At 53.9% G+C, this 17,398-nt stretch overlaps 1 pseudogene; it reads left to right on the top strand.

The window, feature by feature from the left end:
* The window catches only part of LOC121535673, an 83,260-nt pseudogene extending 66,523 nt beyond the window's left edge, over positions 1-16,737 (top strand).
* Positions 16,738-17,398: the final 661 nt, after the last annotated feature.

Genomic DNA, 17,398 nt, shown 5'->3' with positions numbered 1-17,398 from the left:
ACTGGGGTAGGGGCCGGAGACACACTGGGGGGTAGGGCTGGAGACACTGGGGTAGGGCTGGGGATACACTGGGGGGTAGGGCTGGAGACACTAGGGTAGGGATGGAGACACTGGGGTAGGGCTGGAGACACTGGGGTAGGGCTGGAGACACTGGGGGGGTAGGGGCTGGGGATACACTGGGGGTAGGGCTGAGACACTGGGGTAGGGGCTGAGACACTGGGGTAGGGCTGAGACACTGGGGTAGGGCTGGAGACACTGGGGTAGGGCTGGAGACACACTGGGGTGGGGCTGGAGACACACTGGGGTAGGGCTGGAGACACTGGGGTAGGGCTGGAGACACACTGGGGTAGGGCTGGAGACACACTGGGGTAGGGCTGGAGACACTGGGGTAGGGCTGGAGACACTGGGGTAGGGCTGGAGACACTAGGAGGTAGGGCTGGAGACACACTGGGGTAGGGCTGGAGACACTGGGGTAGGGCTGGAGACACTGGGGGTAGGGCTGAGCACACTCACTGGGGTAGGGCTGGAGACACACTGGGGGGTAGGGCTGAGACACTGGGGGTAGGGCTGGAGACACTGGGGTAGGGCTGGGACACACCGGGGGTAGGCTGGACACTACTGGGGTAGGGAGGCTGGAGACACACTGGGGTAGGGGCTGGAGCACACTGGGGTAGGGCTGGAGACACACTGGGGTAGGGCTGGAGACACTGGGGTAGGGCTGGAGACACTGGGGTAGGGCTGGAGACACACTGGGGTAGGGACTGGAGACACATGGGGTAGGGGCTGGAGACACACTGGGGTAGGGGCTGAGACACTGGGGTAGGGCTGGAGACACTGGGGTAGGGCTGGAGACACTGGGGTAGGGCTGGAGACACTACACACTGGGGGGTAGGGCTGGAGACACACTGGGGGTAGGGGCTGGAGACACTACACTGGGGTAGGGGCTGGAGACACACTGGGGGTAGGGCTGGGGACACACTGGGGGAAATAGGGGCTGAGATACACTGGGGGTAGGGCTGGAGACACTGGGGGTAGGGCTGGAGACACTGGGGTAGGGGCTGGAGACACACTGGGTAGGGCTGGAGACACTGGGGGGTAGGGCTGGAGACACCTGGGGTAGGGCTGGAGACACTGGGGTAGGGCTGGCACTGGGGTAGGGCTGGAGACACTGGGGTAGGGCTGGAGACACTGGGGTAGGGGCTGAGACACCTGGGGTAGGGCTGGAGACACTGGGGTAGGGCTGGAGACACACTGGGTAGGGGCTGGAGACACACTGGGGTAGGGCTGGAGACACTGGGGTAGGGCTGGAGACACCTGGGGTAGGGCTGGAGACACTGGGGTAGGGCTGGAGACACTGGGGTAGGGCTGGAGACACTGGGGGTAGGGCTGAGACACACTGGGGTAGGGCTGAGACACACTGGGGTAGGGCTGAGACACTGGGGTAGGGCTGAGACACACACACTGGGGGTAGGGCTGGAGACACTGCGGGGTAGGGCTGGAGACACTGGGGTAGGGCTGGAGACACTGGGGGTAGGGCTGAGACACTGGGGTAGGGGCTGGAGACACTGGGGTAGGGGCTGGAGACACTGGGGTAGGGCTGGAGACACACTGGGGTAGGGCTGGAGACACTGGGGTAGGGCTGGAGACACACTGGGGGGTAGGGCTGGACACACTACACACTGGGGTAGGGCTGGAGACACACTGGGGGGTAGGGCTGGAGACACTACACACTGGGGTAGGGCTGGAGACACACTGGGGGTAGGGCTGGAGACACTACACACTGGGGCAGGGCTGGAGACACACTGGGGCAGGGCTGGAGACACACTGGGGTAGGGCTGGAGACACTGGGGTAGGGCTGGAGACACTGGGGTAGGGCTGGACACACTGGGGTAGGGCTGGACACACTGGGGTAGGGCTGGGGACACACTGGGGTAGGGCTGGAGCACACTGGGGTAGGGCTGGACACACTGGGGGTAGGGCTGGAGACACACTGGGGTAGGGGCTGGAGACACACTGGGGTTAGGGCTGGAGACACACTGGGGTAGGGCTGGAGACACACTGGGGGTAGGGCTGGAGACACACTGGGGTAGGGCTGGACACACTGGGGTAGGGCTGGAGACACACTGGAGACACACTGGGGTAGGGCTGGAGACACTGGGGTAGGGCTGGAGACACACTGGGGTAGGGCTGGAGACACACTGGGGTAGGGCTGGAGATCACACTGGGGGTAGGGCTGGAGACACACTGGAGACACCTGGGGTAGGGGCTGGAGACACACTGGAGACACTCGGGGTAGGGCTGGAGACACACTGGGGTAGGGCTGGACACACTGGGGTAGGGCTGAGAGAACACTGGGGTAGGGCTGACACACTGGGGGTAGGGGCTGGACACCTGGGGTAGGGCTGGAGACACACCTGGGGTAGGGCTGGAGACACCTGGGGTAGGGCTGGAGATACACTGGGGTAGGGCTGAGACACACTGGGGTAGGGGCTGGAGATACACTGGGGTAGGGCTGGAGACACACTGGGGTAGGGGCTGGAGATACACTGGGGTAGGGCTGAGACACTGGGGTAGGGCTGGAGACACTGGGGTAGGGCTGGAGACACACTGGGGTAGGGCTGCCGGAGACACACTGGGGGTAGGGCTGGAGACACACTGGGGTGGGCTGGAGATACACTGGGGTAGGGCTGGAGATACACTGGGGTAGGGCTGGAGACACACTGGGGTAGGGCTGAGACACTGGGGTAGGGCTGGAGATACACTGGGGTAGGGCTGAGAGATACACTGGGGGTAGGGCTGGAGATACACTGGGGTAGGGCTGAGAGACACTGGGGTAGGGCTGGAGACACACTGGGGTAGGGCTGGAGACACACTGGGGTAGGGCTGGAGACACACTGGGGTAGGGCTGGAGACACACTGGGGTAGGGCTGGAGACACACTGGGGTAGGGCTGGAGACACTGGGGTAGGGCTGGAGACACTGGGGTAGGGCTGGAGACACTGGGGTAGGGCTGGAGACACACTGGGGTAGGGCTGGAGACACTGGGGTAGGGCTGGAGACACACTGGGGTAGGGCTGGAGACACTGGGGGTAGGGCTGGAGACACACTGGGGTAGGGGCTGGAGACACATGGGGTAGGGCTGGAGACACACTGGGGTAGGGCTGGAGACACACTGGGGTAGGGCTGGAGACACTACACACTGGGGTAGGGCTGGAGACACTGGGGTAGGGCTTGGAGACACACTGGGGTAGGGCTGGAGACACTGGGGTAGGGCTGGAGACACTGGGGTAGGGCTGGAGACACTGGGGTAGGGCTGGAGAGACACTGGGGTAGGGCTGGAGACACACTGGGGTAGGGCTGGAGACACACTGGGGTAGGGCTGGAGACACACTGGGGTAGGGCTGGAGACACACTGGGGTAGGGCTGGAGACACACTGGGGTAGGGCTGGAGACACACTGGGGTAGGGCTGAACACACTGGAGACACACTGGACACACACTGGAGACACACTGGGGTAGGGCTGAACACACTGGAGACACACTGGGGTAGGGCTGGAGACACTGGGGTAGGGCTGAACACACACTGGAGACACACTGGAGACACACTGAACACACACTGGAGACACACTGGAGACACACTGGAGACACACTGGAGACACACTGAACACACACACACACACACACACTGAACACACACACACACACACACACACACTGAACACACACACACACACTGAACACACACTGAACACACACACACACTGAACACACACACACACACACACACTGAACACACACACACACACACACATGCACACACACACACACACACACTGAACACACACACACACTGAACACACACTGACACACACACACACACTGAACACACACACACCACACACACACTGAACACACACACACACACACACACACACCCCCTGAACACACACACACACACACACACTGAACACACACACACTGAACACACACACACACTGAACACACACTGAACACACACACACACACTGAACACACACTGAACACACACACACACTGAACACACACACACACACACACACTGAACACACACACACACTGAACACACACTGAACACACACTGAACACACACACACACACTGAACACACACACACACTGAACACACACAGAACACACTGAACACACACACCGGAACACACACTGAACACACACACACGAACACACACACACTGAACACACACACACACACAAACACACCACACACACACACACACTGAACACACACACACACACTGAACACACACACGGAAAACACACACTGAACACACACACTGAACACACACACTGAACACACACACACGGAACACACACACACACAGACACGGAACACACACACACACACACACACACACTGAACACACACACACAAACACACACTGAACACACACACAAACACACACTGAACACGCACACAAACACACACACTGAACACACACACACAAACACACACACACACAAACACACACTGAACACACATATCATTCAAATTTCACAAATGTCATTCAGCATTTGCTGAATTTTACATTTACAGTGTTCCAAGTTGGCAGCTTCTTACTAACTAACTGTAGCCTGGTCCCAGGCTATATTAGAGAGCAGAAACAGACTGGTATCCAGGCTATATTAGAGAGCAGAAACAGACTGGTATCCAGGCTATATTAGAGAGCAGAAACAGACTGGTATCCAGGCTATATTAAAGAGACCAGAAACAGACTGGTATCCAGGCTATATTAAAGAGAGCAGAAACCGACTGGTATCCAGGCTATATTAGAGAGCAGAAACAGACTGGTATCCAGGCTATATTAGAGAGCAGAAACAGACTGGTATCCAGGCTATATTAGAGAGCAGAAACAGACTGGTATCCAGGCTATATTAGAGAGCAGAAACAGACTGGTATCCAGGCTATATTAGAGAGCAGAAACAGATTGGTATCCAGGCTATATTAGAGAGCAGAAACAGACTGGTATCCAGGCTATATTAGAGAGCAGAAACAGACTGGTATCCAGGCTATATTAGAGAGCAGAAACAGATTGGTATCCAGGCTATATTAAAGAGCAGAAACAGACTGGTATCCAGGCTATATTAGAGAGCAGAAACAGATTGGTATCCAGGCTAAACTAATTGTATAACTGGCCTTACTCATCAAACCACAGATTGCCACTGACAATGCCACCAGACGCACCAACCGATGCCAGTCTCATAACAGCAGCTTGTTCAGTCTCAGCTCACACCAGTGGCTTCTACAGCCGCTTCTGCTTCTGCATGTCACACGTGTACTCTTCTGCCATGCACTCCTCCTCACGTGCACTCTTTTCTTCCCACGTCACCGCACCGCCCCTCAGGTCTGTGTTGTCCGTCCTCCGGTAGAGCACTGTCTAAGTAGCTGCCGAACTGCTGACCGGGAGAGAGACTTCTTTAAACACTGTTTTTTTGTTTCTTTGTTTCTTTCCTCCTTCACCATCTCCTCCCTCTACTTCCTCCTTCACCATCTCCTCCCTCTACTTCCTCCTTCACCATCTCCTCCCTCTACTTCCTCCTTCACCATCTCCTCCCTCTACTTCCTCCTTCACCATCTCCTCCCTCTACTTCCTCCTTCACCATCTCCTCCCTCTACTTCCTCCTTCACCATCTCCTCCCTCTACCTCCTCCTTCACCATCTCCTCCCTCTACTTTCCACTTCCTCCACTTCCTCCTTCACCATCTCCTCCCTCTACTTCCTCCTTCACCATCTCCTCCCTCTACTTCCTCCTTCACCATCTCCTCCTCTACTTCCTCCACCATCTCCTCCCTCTACTTCCTCCTTCACCATCTCCTCCCTCTACTTCCCCCTTCACCATCTCCTCCCTCTACTTCCTCCTTCACCATCTCCTCCTCTACTTCCTCCTTCACCATCTCCTCCCTCTACCTCCTCCTTCACCATCTCCTCCCTCTACTTCCTCCTTCACCATCTCCTCCCGCTACTCCTCCTTCACCATCTCCTCACTACCTTCCTCCTTCACCATCTCCTCCCGCTACTTCCTCCTTCACCATCTCCTCCCTCTACCTCCTCCTTCACCATCTCCTCCCTCTACTTCCTCCTTCACCATCTCCTCCCTCTACCTCCTCCTTCACCATCTCCTCCCTCTACTTCCTCCTTCACCATCTCCTCCCTCTACTTCCTCCTTCACCATCTCCTCCCTCTACTTCCTCCTTCACCATCTCCTTCCTCTACTTCCTCCTTCACCATCTCCTCCCTCTACTTCCTCCTTCACCATCTCCTCCCCTCTACTTCCTCCTTCACCATCTCCTCCCTCTACTTCCTCCTTCACCATCTCCTCCCTCTACTTCCTCCTTCACCATCTCCTCCCTCTACTTCCTCCTTCACCACTCTCCTCCCTCTACTTCCTCCTTCACCATCTCCTCCCTCTACTTCCTCCTTCACCATCTCCTTCCTCTACTTCCTCCTTCACCATCTCCTCCCTCTACCTCCTCCTTCACCATCTCCTCTTCCCATATCTCACCCTTTGTCCGACCCACTTTCTCCTTTGCTGTCGCGCCAGTCGCCAGAATCCAAAGGAAGTGAGTCCCAGCCCACTCCAGTGACCAATAGGGAGCTGCTGGGGTCCCACCTAACAGCTGATAGGCTGGGGGGCTCTGTCCAGGTACTGGGCTGTGGGCGTCGCCCGCAATGATAAACACTCTGCCTCCTGTCTCTTGCTTTCTTTCTCTGTCTTCTTCTCTGTTTGTAGTCTCTCTCTGTGTCTTCTTCTCTGTTTGTAGTCTCTCTCTCTCTCTCTGTCTTCTCTGTTTGTAGTCTCTCTCTCTCTGTCTTCATCTCTGTTTGTAGTCTCTCTCTCTGTCTTCTACTGTTTGTAGTCTCTCTCTCTGTCTTCATCTCTGTTTGTAGTCTCTCTCTCTCTGTCTTCTTCTCTGTTTGTAGTCTCTCTCTCTGTCTTCTCTGTTTGTAATCTCTCTGTCTTCTTCTCTGTTTGTAATCTCTCTCTCTGTCTTCTTCTCTGTTTGTAGTCTCTCTCTCTGTCTTCTTCTCTGTTTGTAGTCTCTCTCTGTCTTCTACTGTTTGTAGTCTCTCTCTCTCTCTGTCTTCTGTTTGTAGTCTCTCTCTCTGTCTTCTACTGTTTGTAGTCTCTCTCTCTGTCTTCTCTGTTTGTAGTCTCTCTCTGTCTTCTCTGTAGTCTCTCTCTCTCTGTCTTCTTCTGTTTGTAGTCTCTCTCTCTCTCTGTCTTCTGTTTGTAGTCTCTCTCTTTCTGTCTTCTACTCTGTTTGTAGTCTCTCTCTCTGTCTTCTACTCTGTTTGTAGTCTCTCTCTTCTACTCTGTTTGTAGTCTCTCTTCTTCTCTGTTTGTAGTCTCTCTCTTCTCTGTTTGTAGTCTCTCTCTTTTTTCTTTTTCTTTCTTCCACTCATTCTCCTTCTTCCCCTCTTTTCCCCTCACATTCTGCACACTTCATACTAGGCTTATATCCTACTGGGGCCGAGGGACTAATTATATCCTACTGGGGCCGAGGGACTAACTATATCCTACTGGGGCCGAGGGACTAACTATATCCTACTGGGGCCGAGGGACTAACTATATTCTACTGGGGCCGAGGGACTAACTATATCCTACTTAGGCCGAGGGACTAACTATATCCTACTGGGGCCGAGGGACTAACTATATCCTACTGGGGCCGAGGGACTAATTATATCCTACTGGGGCCGAGGGACTAATTATATCCTACTGGGGCCGAGGGACTAACTATATCCTACTGGGGCCGAGGGACTAACTATATCCTTTTTGTAGTCTCTCTCTTTCTCTGTCTTCTTCTCTGTTGGTTGTCTCTCTCTCTCTCTGTCTTCTCTGTTTGTAGTCTCTCTCTCTGTCTTCTTCTCTGTTTGTAGTCTCTCTCTCTGTCTTCTACTGTTTGTAGTCTCTCTCTGTCTTCATCTCTGTTTGTAGTCTCTCTCTCTCTGTCTTCTTCTCTGTTTGTAGTCTCTCTCTCTGTCTTCTTCTCTGTTTGTAATCTCTCTCTCTGTCTTCTTCTCTGTTTGTAGTCTCTCTCTCTGTCTTCTTCTCTGTTTGTAGTCTCTCTCTCTGTCTTCTTCTCTGTTTGTAGTCTCTCTCTGTCTTCTACTGTTTGTAGTCTCTCTCTCTCTGTCTTCTACTCTGTTTGTAGTCTCTCTCTCTCTCTTGTCTTCTGTTTGTAGTCTCTCTCTCTGTCTTCTACTGTTTGTAGTCTCTCTCTCTCTCTCTCTGTCTTCTCTGTTTGTAGTCTCTCTCTCTGTCTTCTTCTCTGTTTGTAGTCTCTCTCTGTCTTCTCTGTAGTCTCTGTCTTCTTCTGTTTGTAGTCTCTCTCTCTCTCTGTCTTCTGTTTGTAGTCTCTCTCTTTCTGTCTTCTACTCTGTTTGTAGTCTCTCTCTCTGTCTTCTTCTCCGTTTGTAGTCTCTCTCTCTGTCTTCTGTTTGTAGTCTCTCTCTCTGTCTTCTACTGTTTGTAGTCTCTCTCTCTCTCTCTGTCTTCTTCTCTGTTTGTAGTCTCTCTCTCTCTCTCTGTCTTCTTCTCTGTTTGTAGTCTCTCTCTCTGTCTTCTTCTCTGTTTGTAGTCTCTCTCTGTCTTCTCTGTAGTCTCTCTCTCTCTGTCTTCTTCTGTTTGTAGTCTCTCTCTCTCTCTGTCTTCTGTTTGTAGTCTCTCTCTTTCTGTCTTCTACTCTGTTTGTAGTCTCTCTCTCTGTATTCTTCTCTGTTTGTAGTCTCGCTCTCTGTCTTCTACTCTGTTTGTAGTCTCTCTCTTCTACTCTGTTTGTAGTCTGTCTTCTACTCTGTTTGTAGTCTGTCTTCTTCTCTGTTTGTAGTCTCTCTCTTTTTTCTTTTTCTTTCTTCCACTCATTCTCCTTCTTCCCCTCTTTTCCCCTCACATTCTGCACACTTCATACTAGGCTTATATCCTACTGGGGCCGAGGGACTAACTATATCCTACTGGGGCCGAGGGACTAATTATATCCTACTGGGGCCGAGGGACTAATTATATCCTACTGGGGCCGAGGGACTAATTATATCCTACTGGGGCCGAGGGACTAATTATATCCTACTGGGGCCGAGGGACTAACTATATCCTTTTTGTAGTCTCTCTCTTTCTCTGTCTTCTTCTCTGTTGGTTGTCTCTCTCTCTCTCTGTCTTCTCTGTTTGTAGTCTCTCTCTCTGTCTTCATCTCTGTTTGTAGTCTCTCTCTCTCTGTCTTCTTCTCTGTTTGTAGTCTCTCTCTCTGTCTTCTTCTCTGTTTGTAGTCTCGCTCTCTGTCTTCTACTCTGTTTGTAGTCTCTCTCTCTGTCTTCTACTGTTTGTAGTCTCTCTCTCTCTCTGTCTTCTTCTCTGTTTGTAGTCGCTCTCTCTGTCTTCTTCTCTGTTTGTAGTCTCTCTCTCTCTCTGTCTTCTGTTTGTAGTCTCTCTCTTTCTGTCTTCTACTCTGTTTGTAGTCTCTCTCTCTGTCTTCTTCTCCGTTTGTAGTCTCTCTCTCTGTCTTCTTCTCTGTTTGTAGTCTCGCTCTCTGTCTTCTACTCTGTTTGTAGTCTCTCTTCTTCTCTGTTTGTAGTCTCTCTCTTTTTTCTTTTTCTTTCTTCCACTCATTCTCCTTCTTCCCCTCTTTTCCCCTCACATTCTGCACACTTCATACTAGGCTTATATCCTACTGGGGCCGAGGGACTAACTCTATCCTACTGGGGCCGAGGGACTAACTATATCCTACTGGGGCCGAGGGACTAACTATATCCTACTGGGGCCGAGGGACTAACTATATCCTACTGGGGCCGGGGGACTAACTATATCCTACTGGGGCCGAGGGACTAATTATATCCTACTGGGGCAGAGGGACTAATTATATCCTACTGGGGCCGAGGGACTAACTATATCCTACTGGGGCCGGGGGACTAATTATATCCTACTGGGGCCGGGGGACTAACTATATCCTACTGGGGCCAGGGGACTAATTATATCCTACTGGGGCCGAGGGAATAGCTATATTCTACTGGGGCCGAGGGACAAACTATATTCTACTGGGGCCGAGGGACTATCTATATTCTACTGGGGCCGAGGGACTAATTATATTCTACTGGGGCCGAGGGACTAACTATATCCTACTGGGGCCGAGGGACTAATTATATTCTATTGGGGCCGAGGGACTAACTATATCCTACTGGGGCCGAGGGACTAATTATATTCTACTGGGGCCGAGGGACTAACTATATCCTACTGGGGCCGAGGGACTAACTATATTCTACTGGGGCCGAGGGACTAACTATATTCTACTGGGGCCGAGGGACTAACTATATTCTACTGGGGCCGAGGGACTAACTATATCCTACTGGGGCCGAGGGACTAACTATATTCTACTGGGGCCGAGGGACTAATTATATTCTACTGGGGCCGAGGGACTAACTATATCCTACTGGGGCCGAGGGACTAATTATATCCTACTGGGGCCGAGGGACTAACTATATCCTACTGGGGCCGAGGGACTAACTATATCCTACTGGGGCCGAGGGACTAACTATATCCTACTGGGACCGGGGGACTAATTATATTCTACTGGGGCCGAGGGACTAATTATATCCTACGTGGGCCGGGGGACTAATTATATTCTACTGGGGCCGAGGGACTAACTATATCCTACTGGGGCCGAGGGACTAACTATATCCTACTGGGGCCGAGGGACTAACTATATCCTACTGGGGCCGAGGGACTAACTATATCCTACTGGGGCCGAGGGACTAACCTGTGGGAGAGACAGTGACTAAAGGAGAAACTTGTGCTATTAGAATGTACATCTAACTGTTTGATCATCTAGAAATGTTGTCACCTTGTGGTGTTTCCCAAGTCTATGTAGTTGGATTTAATCAATATAATACCGTCTAGTGTGAGTAGTGTTCAGTGTCATTGCCTGCATCCCAAATGGCACCCTATCCCCTATATAGTGCACTACTTTAGACCAGAGAATGGTACCCTATTCCCTATATAGTGCACTACTTTAGACCAGAGAATGGTACCCTATTCCCTATATAGTGCCCTACTTTAGACCAGAGAATGGCACCCTATTCCCTATATAGTGCACTACTTTAGACCAGAGAATGGCACCCTATTCCCTATATAGTGCACTACTATAGACCAGAGAATGGCACCCTATTCCCTATGTAGTGCACTACTTTAGACCAGAGAATGGTACCCTATTCCCTATATAGTGCACTACTTTAGACCAGAGCTACATGGGCCCTGGTCAACAGTAGTGCACTATATAGGGAATAGGGTGCCATTGTTGGCTGGAGCATTAAGTCACTGTAAGAGGGATCAAGTAGCCAGCAGGACATGTAGTCTGATGACATCATTTCTATAACAGGACAGTGGAAACTTCTAGTGTTTCTGTAGTCACACAACCATCCTGAGGAAAGCCGTTTTCAGCATTAGGCAAAGTTACAAATGATTATGACTTAGCTTGTGAGGTGAGACTTCTGAGTGTTGTAAATAGAAAAGTGTTGTGTAGAAGATATGACTGTCCGTCATGTAGAATAGGGAGTCATGTCAGCTCTATTCATTACATTTCTATCTACAACATTCAGAAGTCTCACTCTCACCTGACATGAGATATTTTGGACCACAGTAAGCCACCATTTTCTGGTGGTCTATGATGCTCCCCTGCAGGTGTTAAGTTCAACCAATGGGGAGCTGAATACAGACGACCCGACGGCGGGCCACTCCAATGCGCCCATCACTGCCCCGGCCGAGGTGGAGGTGGCCGACGACACAAAGTGAGATTGACGCCCCTGCCCCCTTCTCCCTGCCCCCCTTCTCCCTGCCCTATACCCCCTTCTCCCTGCCCTCTACCCCCTTCTCCCTGCCCTCTACCCCCTTCTCCCTGCCCTCTACCCCCCTTCTCCCTGCCCTATACCCCCTTCTCCCTGCCCTCTACCCCCTTCTCCCTGCCCTATACCCCCTTCTCCCTGCCCTCTACCCCCTTCTCCCTGCCCTCTACCCCCTTCTCCCTGTCCTCTACCCCCTTCTCCCTGCCCTCTACCCCCTTCTCCCTGCCCTCTACCCCCTTCTCCCTGCCCTATACCCCCCTTCTCCTGCCCTCTACCCCCTTCTCCTGCCCCCTTCTCCCTGCCCTCTACCCCCTTCTCCCTGCCCTCTACCCCTTCTCCCTGCCCCCTTCTCCCTGCCCTCTACCCCCTTCTCCCTGCCCCCTTCTCCTGCCCTCTACCCCCTTCTCCTGCCCTCTACCCCCTTCTCCCTGCCCTATACCCCCTTCTCCCTGCCCTATACCCCCCTTCTCCCTGCCCTCTACCCCCTTCTCCTGCCCTCTACCCCCTTCTCCTGCCCTCTACCCCCTTCTCCCTGCCCTCTACCCCCTTCTCCCTGCCCTATACCCCCTTCTCCCTGCCCTCTACCCCCTTCTCCCTGCCCCCTTCTCCCTGCCCTCTACCCCCTTCTCCCTGCCCTCTACCCCCTTCTCCCTGCCCCCTTCTCCCTGCCCTCTACCCCCTTCTCCCTGCCCTCTACCCCCCTTCTCCCTGCCCCCTTCTCCCTGCCCCCTTCTCCCTGCCCCCTTCTCCCTGCCCTCTACCCCCCTTCTCCTGCCCTCTACCCCCTTCTCCTGCCCCCCTTCTCCCTGCCCTCTACCCCCTTCTCCCTGCCCCCTTCTCCCTGCCCTCTACCCCCTTCTCCCTGCCCCCTTCTCCCTGCCCTATACCCCCTTCTCCCTGCCCCTATACCCCCTTCTCCCTGCCCTCTACCCCCTTCTCCCTGCCCTCTACCCCCTTCTCCCTGCCCTCTACCCCCTTCTCCCTGCCCTCTACCCCCTTCTCCTGCCCTCTACCCCCTTCTCCCTGCCCTCTACCCCTACTCCCTGCCCCCTTCTCCCTGCCCTCTACCCCCTTCTCCCTGCCCTCTACCCCCTTCTCCCTACCCCCCTTCTCCCTGCCCCCCTTCTCCCTGCCCTATACCCCCTTCTCCCTGCCCTCTACCCCCTTCTCCCTGCCCTATACCCCCTTCTCCCTGCCCTATACCCCCTTCTCCCTGCCCTCTACCCCCTTCTCCCTGCCCCCTTCTCCCTGCCCTCTACCCCTTCTCCCTGCCCCCCTTCTCCCTGCCCTATACCCCCTTCTCCCTGCCCTCTACCCCCTTCTCCCTGCCCTCTACCCCCTTCTCCCTGCCCCCTTCTCCTGCCCTCTACCCCCCTTCTCCCTGCCCCCTTCTCCTGCCCTCTACCCCCTTCTCCCTGCCCCCTTCTCCTGCCCTCTACCCCCTTCTCCCTGCCCCTTCTCCTGCCCTCTACCCCCCTTCTCCCTGCCCTCTACCCCCCTTCTCCCTGCCCCTTCTCCCTGCCCTATACCCCTTCTCCTGCCCTCTACCCCCTTCTCCCTGCCCTCTACCCCCTTCTCCCTGCCCTCTACCCCCTTCTCCCTGCCCTCTACCCCCTTCTCCCTGCCCTCTACCCCCTTCTCCCTGCCCTCTACCCCCTTCTCCCTGCCCCCTGCCCCCTTCTCCCTGCCCCCTGCCCCCTACCCCCTTCTCCCTGCCCTCTGCCCCCTTCTCCCTGCCCTCTGCCCCCTTCTCCCTGCCCTCTACCCCCTTCTCCCTGCCCTATACCCCCTTCTCCCTGCCCTCTACCCCCTTCTCCCTGCCCCCTTCTCCCTGCCCTCTACCCCCTTCTCCCTGCCCTCTACCCCTTCTCCCTGCCCTCTACCCCCTTCTCCCTGCCCCTTCTCCCTGCCCTCTACCCCTTCTCCCTGCCCCCCTACCCCCCTTCTCCCTGCCCCCCTTCTCCCTGCCCTCTACCCCCTTCTCCCTGCCCTCTACCCCCTTCTCCCTGCCCTCTACCCCCTTCTCCCTGCCCTATACCCCCTTCTCCCTGCCCCCTTCTCCCTGCCCTCTACCCCCTTCTCCCTGCCCCCTTCTCCCTGCCCTCTACCCCCTTTCTCCCTGCCCCCTTCCCCCTGCCCTCTACCCCCTTCTCCTGCCCTCTACCCCCTTCTCCCTGCCCCCTTCTCCCTGCCCTCTACCCCCTTCTCCCTGTCCTCTACCCCCTTCTCCCCTGCCCTCTACCCCCTTCTCCCTGCCCTATACCCCCTTCTCCCTGCCCTATACCCCCTTCTCCCTGCCCTCTACCCCCTTCTCCCTGCCCTCTACCCCCCTTCTCCCTGCCCTCTACCCCCTTCTCCCTGCCCTCTACCCCCTTCTCCTGCCCCCTTCTCCCTGCCCTATACCCCCTTCTCCCTGCCCTCTGCCCCCTTCTCCCTGCCCTCTGCCCCCTTCTCCCTGCCCTCTGCCCCCTTCTCCCTGCCCTCTGCCCCCTTCTCCCTGCCCTCTGCCCCCTTCTCCCTGCCCTCTACCCCCTTCTCCCTGCCCCCTACCCCCCTTCTCCCTGCCCTCTGCCCCCTTCTCCCTGCCCTCTGCCCCCTTCTCCCTGCCCTCTACCCCCCTTCTCCTGCCCTATACCCCCTTCTCCCTTCCCTCTACCCCCTTCTCCCTGCCCCCTTCTCCCTGCCCTCTACCCCCTTCTCCCTGCCCTCTACCCCCTTCTCCCTGCCCTCTACCCCCCTTCTCCCTGCCCCCTTCTCCCTGCCCTCTACCCCCTTCTCCCTGCCCCCTACCCCCCTTCTCCCTGCCCCCTTCTCCCTGCCCTCTACCCCCTTCTCCCTGCCCTCTACCCCCTTCTCCCTGCCCTCTACCCCCTTCTCCCTGCCCTATACCCCCTTCTCCCTGCCCCCTTCTCCCTGCCCCCTTCTCCCTGCCCTCTACCCCCTTCTCCCTGCCCTCTACCCCCCTTCTCCCTGCCCTCTACCCCCCTTCTCCCTGCCCCCCTTCTCCCTGCCCTCTACCCCCTTCTCCCTGCCCCTTCTCCCTGCCCTCTACCCCCTTCTCCCTGCCCCTTCTCCCTGCCCTCTGCCCCCTTCTCCCTGCCCTTCTCCTGCCCTCTACCCCCTTCTCCCTGCCCCCCCCCTGCCCTCTACCCCCTTCTCCCTGCCCTATACCCCCTTCTCCCTGCCCTCTACCCCCTTCTCCTGCCCTCTACCCCCTTCTCCCTGCCCTATACCCCCTTCTCCCTGCCCTCTACCCCCTTCTCCCTGCCCTCTACCCCCCTTCTCCCTGCCCTCTACCCCCTTCTCCTGCCCTCTACCCCCTTCTCCTGCCCTCTACCCCCTTCTCCCTGCCCCCCTTCTCCCTGCCCTATACCCCCTTCTCCCTGCCCTCTACCCCCTTCTCCCTGCCCTATACCCCTTCTCCCTGCCCCCCTTCTCCCTGCCCTCTACCCCCTTCTCCCTGCCCTCTACCCCCTTCTCCCTGCCCCCTTCTCCCTGCCCTATACCCCCTTCTCCCTGCCCCCTTCTCCCTGCCCTCTACCCCCTTCTCCCTGCCCTCTACCCCCTTCCCCTTGCCCCGACACTCACTGGTTAAGTCCCAAATGCCACCCTATTCAATATATAGTGTTCTACTTTTGACCAGGGCCTCTGTTCAAAGTAATACACTATATAGGGAATAGGGTGCCATTTCAATGTTATGTCATCCTACTGTTGTTCCTTTGTTCTGTTACAGGTGCTGCTGTTTCTTTAAGAGGAGGAAGAGGAAAGGTCTCCAGAGACACTAGTGAAGAAGAGGAGGAGGAGGAAGAGGAGAGGAACAACAGAGGGAGTTGTTGGCAGGCAGACAGACTGACAGAGGGAAGGAAGCAGTACTGAAACTGAGCTGAGCCCAGCACTCTACACCCTCCTCTCTGTCTGTCTCTCTGTATGTGTTCAGTTAGAGCGCCCCCTGTCGACCCTCCAGCAGTACTACAACGGGCAGACACCTTCTGCGATGACCTGCCGGTACAGACGGACAGGACCCAATGGGACAGAACCATGACTGTTTGAGTGATTGGACCTGTTTTATATTCTAAACCTGAAGAAGATTGGAAGGAATAAATAAATGTGTATATTTCTATGAGGATGATGGATGGATGGCCAGAAGATGAGCTCATGATTAGTGGATGAATGAAGAGAGCCAGGAACGACCTGAGAGATCATAAATACGAGACTATTAAAGGACAGAGAACAAACTGTTGTCTGTGTTCCATTTTAACTTGCTGAACATCGACAGAGGACAGACCGAGAATATACTGTAACACAACAATGTGGAAGAGTGACACGTGCTCCATTTACAAAGTAGTTTTTGTTTGTGGGATCAACATTAGGAGTCTAGGAGGAGGAACTGTGCTTATGATGATAACTCCACAATAACACCGTGTGTCATGCAGACAGGAAAGAAATACAGAAATACATGTGCACCAGAATCAGAAAAAAATCTGTTTAAAAAAAACTGCTTTTTTCCTTTTTTTGTAATTGAAATTAAGTTTTGATTCACTCGCTCTCTCGTTTTATTTCCATGTTCCGAACACAATTTGTTCTGTTTTTATTTTGAAAGAGCTGTTTTTTTTAATTTTTCTAATCTTTCATTCAGTTTGTTTTCTCTCCTCCTCCTCTTCCTATGGATGGATGGATGGATATGGTGTCCGACAGTGGCTGCTCTCCGGTACTGTGGAGGAGGATGGATTGAGAGAAACCAATATTTAATTTCTTCTTTCAAATTGCACTTTGGAGAAAAATAAGAAAACATGGAATTCTGGGATTAAAGTTTAACATTGACAAACAACAGAAATAAAGACAGATCTGGGATCATTTCAACACCCGGCTGATCCGTGTCTAAAATGGATGGTTTTACAACTACTGTACACATAGCCTGTTTTAAATTAACTGTCCCAATTGACACCCTATTCCCTATATAGTGCACTACTTTTGACCAGAGTACTATGGGTCCTGGTCTAAAGTAGTGCACTATAAAGGGAATCGGGTGTCATTTGGGACTGAAGCCTGTGCATTTATGGGTTTTATGTTGCTTGTCCAAATCAGTTACCCATTTTTAAAGTAATACATATGCCCCATTTCCCGAAATACAAAACATGTTTAGGCTTGCATATCTTGTCAATTTCCACAATTTTATAAGCATTCTCAAAACCTGTTAAAGTCTCTGGCATTATCTATACAGACAGACTGAAATGTGTATAGTAAAGACAACTTTATATGGTCGCTTTCCACACAGACCTATGAGATTGACATTCTCCTAGTAAAAGTGATTAGTAGGTAAGCCAAGGTTATATAGGACAGTCATCTTGTGACAAAATAATCATTAACTTTATTTCAGACTAAAAACATGAGTAACACTGATGAAGCTCTTCAGAGAAAAGCATGTGATGTACCCGAGTACTATGGGTCCTGGTCAAAAGTAGTGGACTACATAGGAAGAAGGGGCCCTTTGACACAGCCACTGAGTTTAGTCCTTTTACGG

The sequence above is a fragment of the Coregonus clupeaformis genome, unplaced genomic scaffold (assembly GCF_020615455.1).
Source record: "Coregonus clupeaformis isolate EN_2021a unplaced genomic scaffold, ASM2061545v1 scaf0573, whole genome shotgun sequence".
Classification (NCBI taxonomy): Eukaryota; Metazoa; Chordata; class Actinopteri; order Salmoniformes; family Salmonidae; genus Coregonus; species Coregonus clupeaformis.
The sequence above is the reverse complement of the archived record's forward strand: the minus strand, read 5'-3'. Positions and strand labels throughout refer to the sequence as shown.